The following is a 12,403-nucleotide window of genomic DNA, read 5'->3' on the forward strand; positions in this document are numbered from 1 at the left end:
CTAGGTGACTGAAAAGCCAAAGTGACGCCCCAAGTGATACTCCGACGGGAAGCGTGAATCAAAGCACGCAGACTATAATTAGGTTCCATCTGGGCTACATTATTTAAAGCTGCAGCAGTTAATAGCTTGTGTACAAATGGCCTATTTTATTTGAATCAAACTCTTTTTTGTAATTGGTAATTACATTGATGTGAAGACCAACACATCTCTTTACTTCATTTATCATATAAATACATATTCAAATTATTAAGAGGCCTTTGAGGCAATGGGTGTGTAAATTAATGCTAGTTTTCTTTCTGTGAAATTAATTTCTTTAAATAGTTGCTTAATCCAATATTTGCCATTTGGGTTAAACATTTAATGAGTTTCAAATGATGAACAAAGATATGATTATGAACATAAAGTACAAAAATGAAATATCTAACAGGACTAATAAACATGATATTATTAGAAGCAAAAACGAACATTTTCTCATTTCCTCTTGTGAGGGTTTTCATGCAAAAACACAAAGAGTATTATCTTATCACTTTCCAATTGACAGTAATCTAAGCTGTTGTTAAATCTTGATATGAGGCTGACCAGTACATTGTTGGCTATTGGTAACCGTAGCCTAGCTGCTGTTTGTGGAAACTATCTGTAGCAAAGATCAGCAGTGGGGAATCGCTATCTGTATCCTGGTTGACAGGACGATCGGATTTCCGCTCCTGACGCTCTCAGATATTAGACGATCTTCTGTAGTGAGGGAGCAAGAGAATGTGCACATTAAGTGTGAATGCACTAAATGTTCATGTGCACTGGTTCCTTAGTGTCTGGTCACCTAGCTTGCAGACATACGTAAAGGTCAGGAATGTCATTTTGTCTGTGAAAAAGAGAGGCGACATGTTGCCACAGGAGAGGTCAAGCAGAGAGGCCGGGCAGGTGACAGGTGGTCAGCCCCGCTGCCAGAGCTTGTCTGTCCTCAGATGTTGTCCGCAAAATTTAATTAAAGTCGAATCTGGCCTTCCTTCTTCGTCCACAAACATGAGTGACATCAGGAACAAAACCACAGAGCAAATTGTAGAAAATCTAATTTGTCAAAGCCGTGATTCTATATTTTAAATACATGGAGCATGATTGAGCTTAGACATGTATTAGGGAGCATAGATAACACCAGTGGTTCATAAACTTTATTGGCTCAAGTACCCCTTTTCTCTTATTTCTAAATCCAAGTACCCCCATTGTCTGACTACAACAGTTTTCTTAGAAAACTATTGAAAAACAACTATTGAGCAAAAACGAGGGAATGAACGAGTGATGACACAGAAACAGTGTTAAGTGCAGTGGTTCCAAACCTTTTTTGGATTGTGACCCCATTTTGATATCAAGCATTTCTGGCAACCTCAAAGACATTATTTTTCGAGAATTAGTTTTTGATCGTGCTTGAGCTCAGATTATCATTATTTTTAATTGCATTTTAATTGAACAAGATTTATATTTCAGAAATACAGTTGTTTAAGATTGTGTGTTGTTTTGATTCAAAATAATAACTCAATAATTTCAAAAATGTATTTTAGTTTTTCAGAAATTTCAGGCGACCCCCATTTAAAGTCCAGGCAAACCCACATTAGGTTACGACCCCAAGGTAAAAAAAAAAACACTGATTTAGTGGCTCCTGAAAAGATTTATTCCTATAGTTTTTATAATTTGCGGTCATCTCATGTCAAGACGAACACTTAATTTGATAATTTTCCACTCTCTCTCTCAAGTATTTGAGAAACACTACTATGCACAATAGTCAAATATTTACAATCTACTCATGGTTTTTTTAAAAAAAATGTATTAGTTGTTTATTGGTAAGTAAGTTCCCTCCCCTTACTCTTCATTCTCACACTGTTTTTAATTACTTTGCTTGTTATTGTGTGTTGTTGTTCGACAAAAACCAGGCACAACTCATTACCCATCCAGAGATGAGAAACCTGAATCAGTAGCTAGAGGGACTGCTGAGGGCTCTCTGTGTTAACTCGGGGAAAAGCATACAAGCAAAAGAGACACACAGAGAGAAAACAATAAGTGAAGCCCATTGAAGAGAGAATTTCACATTAACTGCTTTAAATATCGAGTGTGAGCTAGTTCATGTTACCCACATGGGAGTGATGTGAAATGTGTGACAGAGACCTAGCCCTAAAGACAGTACAGCACTCTTATTTCTACTCATGTCCCTATTCAGAGGAATTTCTTTCATCTATCTTTCCTTACTTGATGCTTCCCTACTCCGACACTGAGACTGCACTAAGTGCTTTTTTAAATTTCATTTAATGTGAATAAGTGGCCTTGGCCCTTAAATTTGACCTTTGCTTTTATAGACTTGGAACAGAGTATTTACAAGACAACCCTGGTCCAAGGACTCGGGAAGCTATTTGATACCAGTGTCAGACTCTGTTTTCTCCTCTTCAGTGAAAAATGAAAAGCCCAAACATGCCGTGGTCCTTACAGCAGCACACAATGACTGAATCAATGTCGTTTTTGCAACACTGTAATGGAATGAGTCACCTGAGAATAAATGGTCAGGTGTCTATGGCAATAAATGAAGGCTGAAGCAATACCCTTTCAATTTCATTGAATTTGGTAATAAATGCAATATCTATCATTTTAATTAGTACTACGCAGCATGGTTTCACAAAATAAGGTGTTTCCTTCGTCCTTATTTACCATATTCAATGAGGCGCTCTTAATTGAAGTTATGGGCCTTACTGCCTGTATAATAGAGGTGGTAGTTTAGTAGCAAATAAATACCAGCATACCATAGGCTTTTCTGAAATACTTAAGTAAGAGAAGATACTTCAGTTTTGAATTCCACACTACAAAATAAGTAATAAAAGTATGTGCACTGATTGTTGTGCTAACATTATATCGTATTGAAACACCCCTACTATTCAATATCTATCTCATCAATAAACAGGACAACTTATATCTAAAGGTGTTATTTTGAAAGTCTAGAAACAGAAATTGGGGCCTGTGTATACAGAAATAGACTTTAACCATGAGTCTGTTAAGAACACAAAAAGTAATTAAATCCATAATTAGGATAAAAGAGAACCTTAGATTACGAAGAATTAGAGAAGATTCAACAAGGAAGGATACCAAACCAAAACAAATCTACAGTAGATTCACATGAGTCTACCAACTAAGGTTTCACTGGATAAAGTGATGTTTTGTAAGGCTGCCTCAAAACTAGACAGTTGAAATTTCACACCTTGGTCACAGGCTACGCTGTTGACGCGATGGCGTATTTGACCATTTGAAGTTCTGCATCGAGTCACGGTAAACAATGTCTTGAGTACTTCAAAATGACATTTCTTTTGGGATTAATCTAACACTGTGTGTATGGTAAGTAAATAAGTAAGTATAAAAGTGTACTACTGTCTACTGTTGTGGATCAAACATAACATCAGGCCTGGGATTCTCTTGCACCCTCCTGAGCATGTTGGCCATTGTTTGCTTTTAATGAAGCACACACACACACACACTGTAGGTACAGAGACATGGCACACACCTTTAGTCTGTGATTGGACTCAGTTCCGCAGTGTTTCACGTGTAGTGCCAGCCTTGAAAGAAAATAATAATAATACACTGGCACATTTTGGCCACCTGGGTTCTCTCTTCGACTTGATCCAATCTAGAAACAACACTCGCTCCACAAAAAGTTTTAAAATGTCGGTTTGAACGGGAAAAAGTAATTGCCGAAGATAAGGGTTTGAACGGACCCATCGCAGCCCCCTGCTTTGGGTAGTTAGGATTTTTTTGAAGAAGGCTACACGTAGCTATGGTCTCGACATGATGCAGAAGCATAAACTAGGCTTTAGCCGAGACACTTTGACTTGCAACAAATCTCTAACCAATCCCTGTGCTCTGAGATAGATGGGACATACTCTGGATATCAAAAATGGATTTAGGAGTCAGAACAATACATAATAATAACACCACAAAATAAAATAGCAAACTATTGAAAGATGAACTCTCCCAAAAACAAAGATAACTGTACAAAAATAAGTATATACAGCATTAGACAATTGTGCAGCAAAATCCTTGATCTATAATTTAAAAAAAAAAAAAAAAAAAAAAGGCTCTTCAGCTTATAACTGATAAATCACTATCTTACCAAAATGAAATCACATCTGTTATTCTTTAAATTACAAAGAATGTGTTATATATTTCCAGCCTCTTAAGTGATTTACGCAAGATTAACCACAAGGTCTGCACACTTGCCTGTTAATTCAGACATGTGACCAAATACAGATACACTAAAAGACTTTGACTTGGTGTGTTAGTGTGCTTATGTATGTGTGTGCATGGATGGGCCTTATTGGGAGTGCCATTGGGACATTAACACTGTAAACAGTGCAGGTCTCATCCCTGTCCAGGCCTTTTGTTCCATCTGCACCGCCATTGGTTAGGACTTAAATGGCAAACACTCGGGGGCTGCTAGCTCGCCCGACGCGGTTTTGTTTTTGGCCCAATGAAAGGCAATGGAGAGCTTTTGTTTCTATGCCCAGGCACAATGTGTCTGAAAAGCCGCATAGCTGAAAAGAGAGGCCTCCACAGAGATTGTGCATGGATATACATGCGCACACGAACAGAGTGATGCCTGGGCAAGGTCAAGATAGAAAACCTTGTAAAAGCTGAGAAAAATATGAAAAAACTGACAGAACATTCACAAAAGTGTATGTCACTCACATACATGCACGGAGAAGCACATATGCAGTCTATACAAATCTGAGGCAATCTGCTACCACACTCCCATAAACACACACCGTCATCAACACTTAAACACAATAAGGCCTGACACACACATGTACACACTGACTCATCTCCCCACCCACACTTGAGAACAATACCACGCATAGAAAAACACACACCCACCCACACTTACAATATCAGACATACACACATCACTCAGCCACAAAAGAGCTCAAAAAGAAGAAGAGGGGTATAGAGGCCCCCTTGCACCTGTAAGAAAGACAGGCCACATTCAGCATCAATAGTCAAAGAATAGACAGCCTTGAGTGTGAGAACCCCCCATCCATACAAGGCTTTGTCGATAGCACACACCTTACATACAACCCTCCCTTACTAATAATGTCCTCCAAACTCTATTCAAAAATGCAGCACAGCCATTAACACCTCTGGCGTGTGCTTTGTGCAATGCAAAGCATTTAAAAGTTATTCATGGGGGAGGCATGAAGATGTATTGTATAGGCTCTATGAGGCAGTTTGGCCTAGTGGTTACGGAAGACGGCATGTAACTTGAGGGTAGTAATCCAACATGGACCATCACTACAACATGGCTGCCCACTGTTCCTTAGTGATGGGTTAAAAGCAGAGAACAAACATCATGTATGTACCTGTACATATGAAGATCTGTCAAAATACACAATTCCCCCAGTTTTTCTACATATAAAATGAAAAAATAATGTCTTTGTGCTTTGTTCTTTAACACAGCAACTGCTTTCATTGTGTGAAATTTTTCACATCACAGTATCACCACTGTGCAAATGTGTTGTAATAAATCCTTTAAAAAAAAAAAAAGAAAGAATTTTCACCTCCACCATCTTTAGCATCTGGCTTGAAGATCTTAATAGCAGTGGACGCTAAACAATGAATTAAATGCTGGTGTGTTATTTTGTTTTCATGTCACCTGTTGAATTTTGATAGAAACAGTAAGTGTTTATATTTTAGACATACATAAGAAAAGACAATGTAGCTGCCTTGTTTTTTTCCCTCAAACTGGATTCAACTAAAGTCTGTAGTTACTACACTGAAGGAGAATCTATTCACTTAAAGGTGGAGTCTGCAATCCTGTTCAGAAACATTTTTTTGTTATACTGGGTAAAATGGTGCTTCCACATAGAGAGGAGTCCTTATTACATTATGTATTCAGAGAAAGGAATAAAAAGAATCAGACCTACAGTATGTAGCAGCTGGAATCCTGTAAATACTCTGACCACTCCCTGCCATTGGGTTTGAAAAGAAAGAACCAATCAGATACCTTCATGTCTCGTCCTGTGCATGCCCCCCTCTGTCCATTCTGTTCCAAGAAATATCAATCACAAATGAGGAATCTGAAGAGGCTAAAAAGTGATGCAAAGATGTCTGTCTTTCTGTTGGACAGCTCAGTTTTTGTTTTGCTTTAGGAGATAACATAACAAAATAAAATTTAATTTAGCAAACGCTTTCATGCAAAGCGACGAACGACATGAGCAGTTAGGGTTAAGGGACTTGCTCAATATCCCACACCCATGCCAAATTAGTTATTTTTATATCAGTATCAGATGCTTGTTCAAGCTTGTGGCTTTGGATGATATACAGGAGGGAGAAAAGCGTGTCGAGCTTAGAGAAGGTCTTTCTTGCTAAAATCATGCTAATGAACTCTTCCGTGTAATGAACTGGTAACCCCAAACAGGTAGATTAGGGTCCTTCACTGCAGCTTTGTTGAATTCTCACAACCAGAGTTTTTAAACTATAATCTGTCCTACATACTACATAGATAAGTGAATGGATAAGTCAATCAAATAGTAGGTGAAGCATAAAGACACCAAAAGACAATAAAAATTGCAAAGAACTTAAAAACGCTTGTGATGTCTTAACAGAAAAGGGTAGATGATGCAGTGTGCAGTGGATTAGATTAAATGAAGAGGAAAGACGAGAGTTCAGGTGGGGGAGGAGAAAACTAGAGGTGGAGATAGTGGTGAGTGAGCATTGAGGCTGGACAGGTCTGAAATAGATCACTTAATGGAACAAAGTGTAATTAATGGGTCACCACAGATAAGAGGGCTCTGGCCCTATCTGGGAATGTGGTAAAAGAGCTGACACACTCACACAAGATCAGTGGCAGCCCCCTTAATGTGTACATAGGCATGTAGAAGCACACACAGTGGATAAATAGAGGGTGGAGATGTCTTGCTAAAGTGACAGGCTGACATGTTTTCCTCCATGACAAAAGATCAGTGAACTCTGCAATCACAGAGAACCCGAAAGGAAACAGATACACTTCAGGTTTCTTTTACCACACAGCCTCCCATACGCAGCCTCACTAACTCACGTAGATGTTTCGCCTCACATCAAAACCATGAGTGATGTTATTTCACTTGGCGAGTCGGCACGCCTGCAGTTGCTGGGATGTGCTTGTTTATGGAGAGATGGAGGTGAAGGAAGCTGCCTGGTCAAGTGAGGGTCAAACGTGAAGTGTTCTAAGAGAAGTAAACTGACACATACCTCTACTCAAACTTCCTGCCTGTGTGTGTGTGTCTGCGTCAGGGGAACCTAGCTGGAGCCAGGGGACCCATGAATGACTGTGTGTGTACATGTACATGTGCATTGTGTGAGCGAGTGTGTTTAATCTTTTGGTTTTGGAGTCTTTTCCAGGGAGGTTGGGGGAGGTTGAGCACTTGACCACGCTCTATGGGACAGCGAGAGTCCCTGTGATGGACAAGCCAAGACAAGGAGGATTTCCCCTGTTTGTCTGAGACAGCGGAGCTGCCACGTCAGACACACGCAGAGGGAGAACTCTGTCTGCAGGATGGTTTATGTGTGTCTGTATGTGTGGCATGAGGTGAGTGGGTCATGCATCTGGTTGCTTAGGAGTAGGTGTTTTTTCTTTTTCATGTCTATCCCACGAAAACAGACCTCAGAGCATACTTAAAACTAGCTTTATTTGGCCTTGGCTAGTCAGACAAGGCAAGGCCATATTAACTCAATATTGACTCCTCACTTAATGGACTCAGATTGGGTTTTGAAATGAATAGAAATTAATTAAACCATATCATTATGGAAGTAAGCTAATTTCATCACCTTTAAATGTCACAAACCCATAATGTTTTCATGCAGAGCAAAATGATGGAGGTGAATTTTAAGTGTTGCACTGTGTTTTGTGTGCTCACCCTAGCCGGCAGATAAGGCTGTTCTGTTTGCCTGTGAGTGTGTGATGTAGCATCAGGGGGTTAAATGAGGAGGGATGAGACTACAATCTGTTAGAACAGGGCGAGAACAGCTTCAAAGACTCAACATCTCTGTCTCTCTCTCTCTCATGCACACACGCGTACACACGCACACATATACACCAACTGACCGACAGTCCATAGCTTCCAACATATCTCTTACTTTGTCCTTGGACTGTCTGAATACCACTGGAGGCGCGCATGGCGCATGATTTGAGAGAGTAAGTGGGAACGAGAGAGAGCGATGGAGAGGGAGGAAGAAAAAGGAATAGGAGAGAGTGAAGGAGAGGGAGAGAAAAGAGGCGCCCCTCAATGACATCTAAAGAGATAACTCAGTCTTCAGAGCTTCTTTTCTCTTGCTATCACTTTCCCAGGCAGCGCTGCTTTCACAATAAGGCTTGAGGTTTGGATGTGTGTGCACGTGTGGTAACAATGTAATAGTCTTGTATATGCAAGCCTGAATCTTATTATAATACAAGAATATCAGATGAGACATGTTAAACCTGTTATATTGTAGCAAAATAACTGTTCTTGGTCTGACATTGTGTCTACTTGTAACAGATTATGTAAAACACTTTAATAAACATTACACAAGGTCTTGTTTGCTTGCATGTGATAACGGTGTGTAATTACCAAAGTGGAAGGTTCAAAACACACAAAAACTACTTCAAATCTGAGTTTCAGTCTGCAGCCGATTGGCTGCTCAAGAACGATGTAAAGTATTCAATGCAAACAACAGCTGGCTTGTCTCTTGATTGAAAGTTAACTTTGGGAAAACAAAGCAAAGAGCCACTGGTGGGTCAAGGCGACGTTGAAAACGCACAAACAAAACAGCCGGAAAATACAAAGTTGTCCGATGCCGCTGCTGTTGTCGAAAATGCTCCTCTTTAGAGACGCAGACAACTGTGGGGAAGAGTTAACCTTTTGATAAGCTGCTTGGAGTCCCAGCTGTATGCATTTTTCATCGAAATGTGCAGAAAGAGAATAATTATCTCCTCCAGCTCCATGGAGAGGCGAGGGGTTGCAGCCCCCAGTCTGGTCTTCATAAATCAACTAAGTCTTGAAGCTCAAATGATAATAGAGGAACTTAGCAAATCGAGCCACACTCATTTATACAGATACAGTAAAACTTTACTGTAGCATGATGGAAAATCATGTAGAAACCTGAAAAATACTGGGGTTTTTGTTGCTTTCGTTGGTGTATTCTTCATCATAAGTGGATTAGAATCTTATATATATATATATATATATATATAGATAATTAGCATACAGGCGATTTCTCAAAAGAGAAAGAGGTCTGAGAAAAAGTTCTGTAAAGATTTGTAAATTAGCTTTAAGCTAATTCTGGTAATGGAGTAAATTGTGATATTTAGGTTTATTATTCCACATGGTCCTATTGCAAATAACTAAGGAAAATGAAATGAATTGTGAATGCAATTTGGTTACTCTGCACTGAGATATCAATATATTCATCTGAAATCAGCAACATATTCTAGAAAGCATCACACCCTTACATGCACTGAAGAACACTTGATGGTTGGCATTGTATAAAGGCATCTGTACCATGTGCAATCATAATATTTGTTCATGTTTAATGTCGTCTTCTTGATATTCTAGAAGCTGCTCTGGAAGACCTTCTAATTAGAAGTAGGCACAGACACCGTCAAGGTTAACAAAATCATCCAAAGAACAACAGGTTACAGGACTTTCCATCAAAAGGGCCACAATTACTGCTTGAAAAGACAATCTAAAGCCATTCCTGCACAGCCACCAAACTACAAAGGCATGCATGGAAAAAAAAGTGCTCCCACCCCAATTGAGCTTAAGACCTTTATCTGACAGCATCAGCCAACACCCGATACAGGCACAGGCCTGCCTTGACCTTACAGCACTTACAGATTAATCAAAATTGTAGCCAAGATCAGAGGTGTGGGTACATTGGGCAGAGGGAGTCATTCATTGTGTGTGTGTTTGTGTGTATAACAGTGAGGGAATCACAAAATTGAGGGAAGGGAGGTCAGAAGAGTCACCAGCTATCCCAATCCTCCACTATTGACTTAAGAATAAAGAGACAAGGCTCAGCGGTCAATGACAAATAGAATAAACTGATCAATACTCTTACACTTGTCATGAGGGATGAAGGCACCTTTAAAAACACACATCAGCCCAACTTGAACTATGCACCGAGAGAACATTGGAGAACATTGATCAAATTTTAGGTAACATGACCGGCATGCTTGCCTGCTTGTGTCCTTCAACTATAAAATGTCAATTACATATCTTACTAACACCAGTAAAAAGGGCTCCAAGGTCAGAAACAAGCAACTCGAGGGAAGCAGCTTAAAACTGCAAATTACCTAGTTAGTCTAAAGTAAGTCTGTGTACTGGCAAGGGTAACGATGAGATATAGTTGAAATATATGAGGTAGTAAAGGGGAATATTGAAAATTAAAAAGATTTTTTTCAAATCTGTGATTTAATGGAGCAAAAAGGAAGTGGTTGTTCATTAAAAATAAAAAGCATAAATCTTTTTATATTTACTAAAATAATTATACATAGCTTGATAGATTAGCGGTTCACCCTCCAAATGACCAGTTGGGGGTTGATCCGATAACTGAACAGGCTAAGAAGCGTAGATATTTTGTTCATTTTATCTACCAAGATAAAAGCGGTGAAGCAAGAATCTGGTTAAGAATATGAAAAAAAAAAGGTCAAAGAAATGAGTTGGAACGTTTGGGGCATGGAGCGAAAAGGTGAACTGTGAATCAGTACGACTGAGGCAGGTTCATGTGTGAGTAGAAAAACTACCCTCACTCATAATTTAAACGTTCCTTGATCTACCAATGGTGTGTTTACAATGTATAATTTATGTCTCCCAGTTCAAACACAGCTTGCTCAGCACTCGCCTGCTAAGAGATATGATTTCACTATTAGAGCAGCCTTTTTGTGATGTTGGCTGGTGGGATCTTGCCACCTCATGTTGACTTTAACAGTACCCCACCCTCAGGTCTAAAGTAGCATTTTAAACTCCTAACCATGTCCTCTACCCTTCCTGAAGAAAAACTGCTGTCTCAGATGCACACTTCAGCCCTCAGCAACAGACACACATTGTTTGGGATGCAACTTTATAGTTGGTTTATTTGCTTTTAGATACAGGTATAGTGTGAAATTATATTTTAAAAGTGACTCATGGTGTAATATAATAATTGCATTCAATGTATGAGCAGTTCACAAGTGTAGTTAATTAAACAGAATTACATTACTTTCTCATATATATTATAGATACACTTCTTTCTACAAAGTGCCCTCTTTCTTTTTTCATCCTTTGCACACATCTTTTGCACCATTTCATCCATCATAGAGCTTTCCCAGCATCCTCTTTTTACTTATTCTCTATCATCTCTTTTTCTCTCCTTCCTCAGCTATCTGCCTACACAGTGTTTGCGCTAGCAGAAAATTCCCAGTACATCTCAGGGGACAAATGCATTTGCTCTGCTCCACTCATCTATCGTTCTTCCTTGGTTTGTTTTCCATGCTGGCAGAGCCTGCCTCTCCTGCATGCAGTGGGGAATGTTCCCAGTCTGTCACTGTCCCATAAGGGACCTGACAGTGGGATGTTACAATCCCCCTCTTCCAATAGGAATATTCTGCATCTTCCCATTTCCTCAGCTGCTCTTTTTATAAATTCCGAACAAGATCTTCACGTCTTTGTTGTTGCTCTTTCTCTGTTTCATCTTCTTCTCCCTCACTTTCTCTCCTAATCTCTTTTGACTCCTACCCTTCTGACTTTTCCCCATATATAAAATGTATTTTACTACTGGAACAACCTTAAAGACCTTTTTGTACACTTGATTATTTTTATAACATTAAAAACACTTAACAATTAGAAAAAAATAGAATTGAAATTCAAAATATGCAATAAAAGACAAAAGCCACATTTAAGTATATTGAGATATACCTATATCTGTCCACAAGCCAAACCTTTCTCCCTGGATTTGTGAAAGAGTATTGAATCATAGAGCAACTTACTCCAAGGTACACACTTAATAGGTCAACAGTCCACTTCAGGGCAAACAAACTAACATACACTTACAGGCACAAAGGCATTCACTCATTTGATTAAAGTGAAGAAGTTGTTAGAAAATATTTTTGACTGTTTTAATGTCAGAGTGCTGGATTTCAGTTTGCTTACCTATAAATGTATCTACTGTAACATAATCTGTTTTGTTATTGTTATTTGGGCTATAAAAGCATCTGATTAAGGTGTTAGAAAGTTTGCAATGTAAATGTAGTAGGTGGCCTACACATACTGCTGATTATTTAATTCTTCTGAAATAAAAAAACTAAAGAAAACCTGGACTGTTAAACAAAATTGGTCCTGTCTGAGCTGGTAAATCAGGAAGAGCAATTAAAATAAAAAAATTCAGTAAA

General features: G+C 39.0%; 1 protein-coding gene across 2 annotated transcripts in view; it reads right to left on the reverse strand.

Moving 5' to 3' along the window:
* Window positions 1-12,403, reverse strand: part of arb2a (ARB2 cotranscriptional regulator A) — a 159,622-nt gene that overhangs the window by 6,062 nt on the left and 141,157 nt on the right. The window lies entirely within an intron of this gene.

Source organism: Gouania willdenowi, chromosome 9, assembly GCF_900634775.1.
Source record: "Gouania willdenowi chromosome 9, fGouWil2.1, whole genome shotgun sequence".
In the NCBI taxonomy this organism is placed as follows: domain Eukaryota; kingdom Metazoa; phylum Chordata; class Actinopteri; order Blenniiformes; family Gobiesocidae; genus Gouania; species Gouania willdenowi.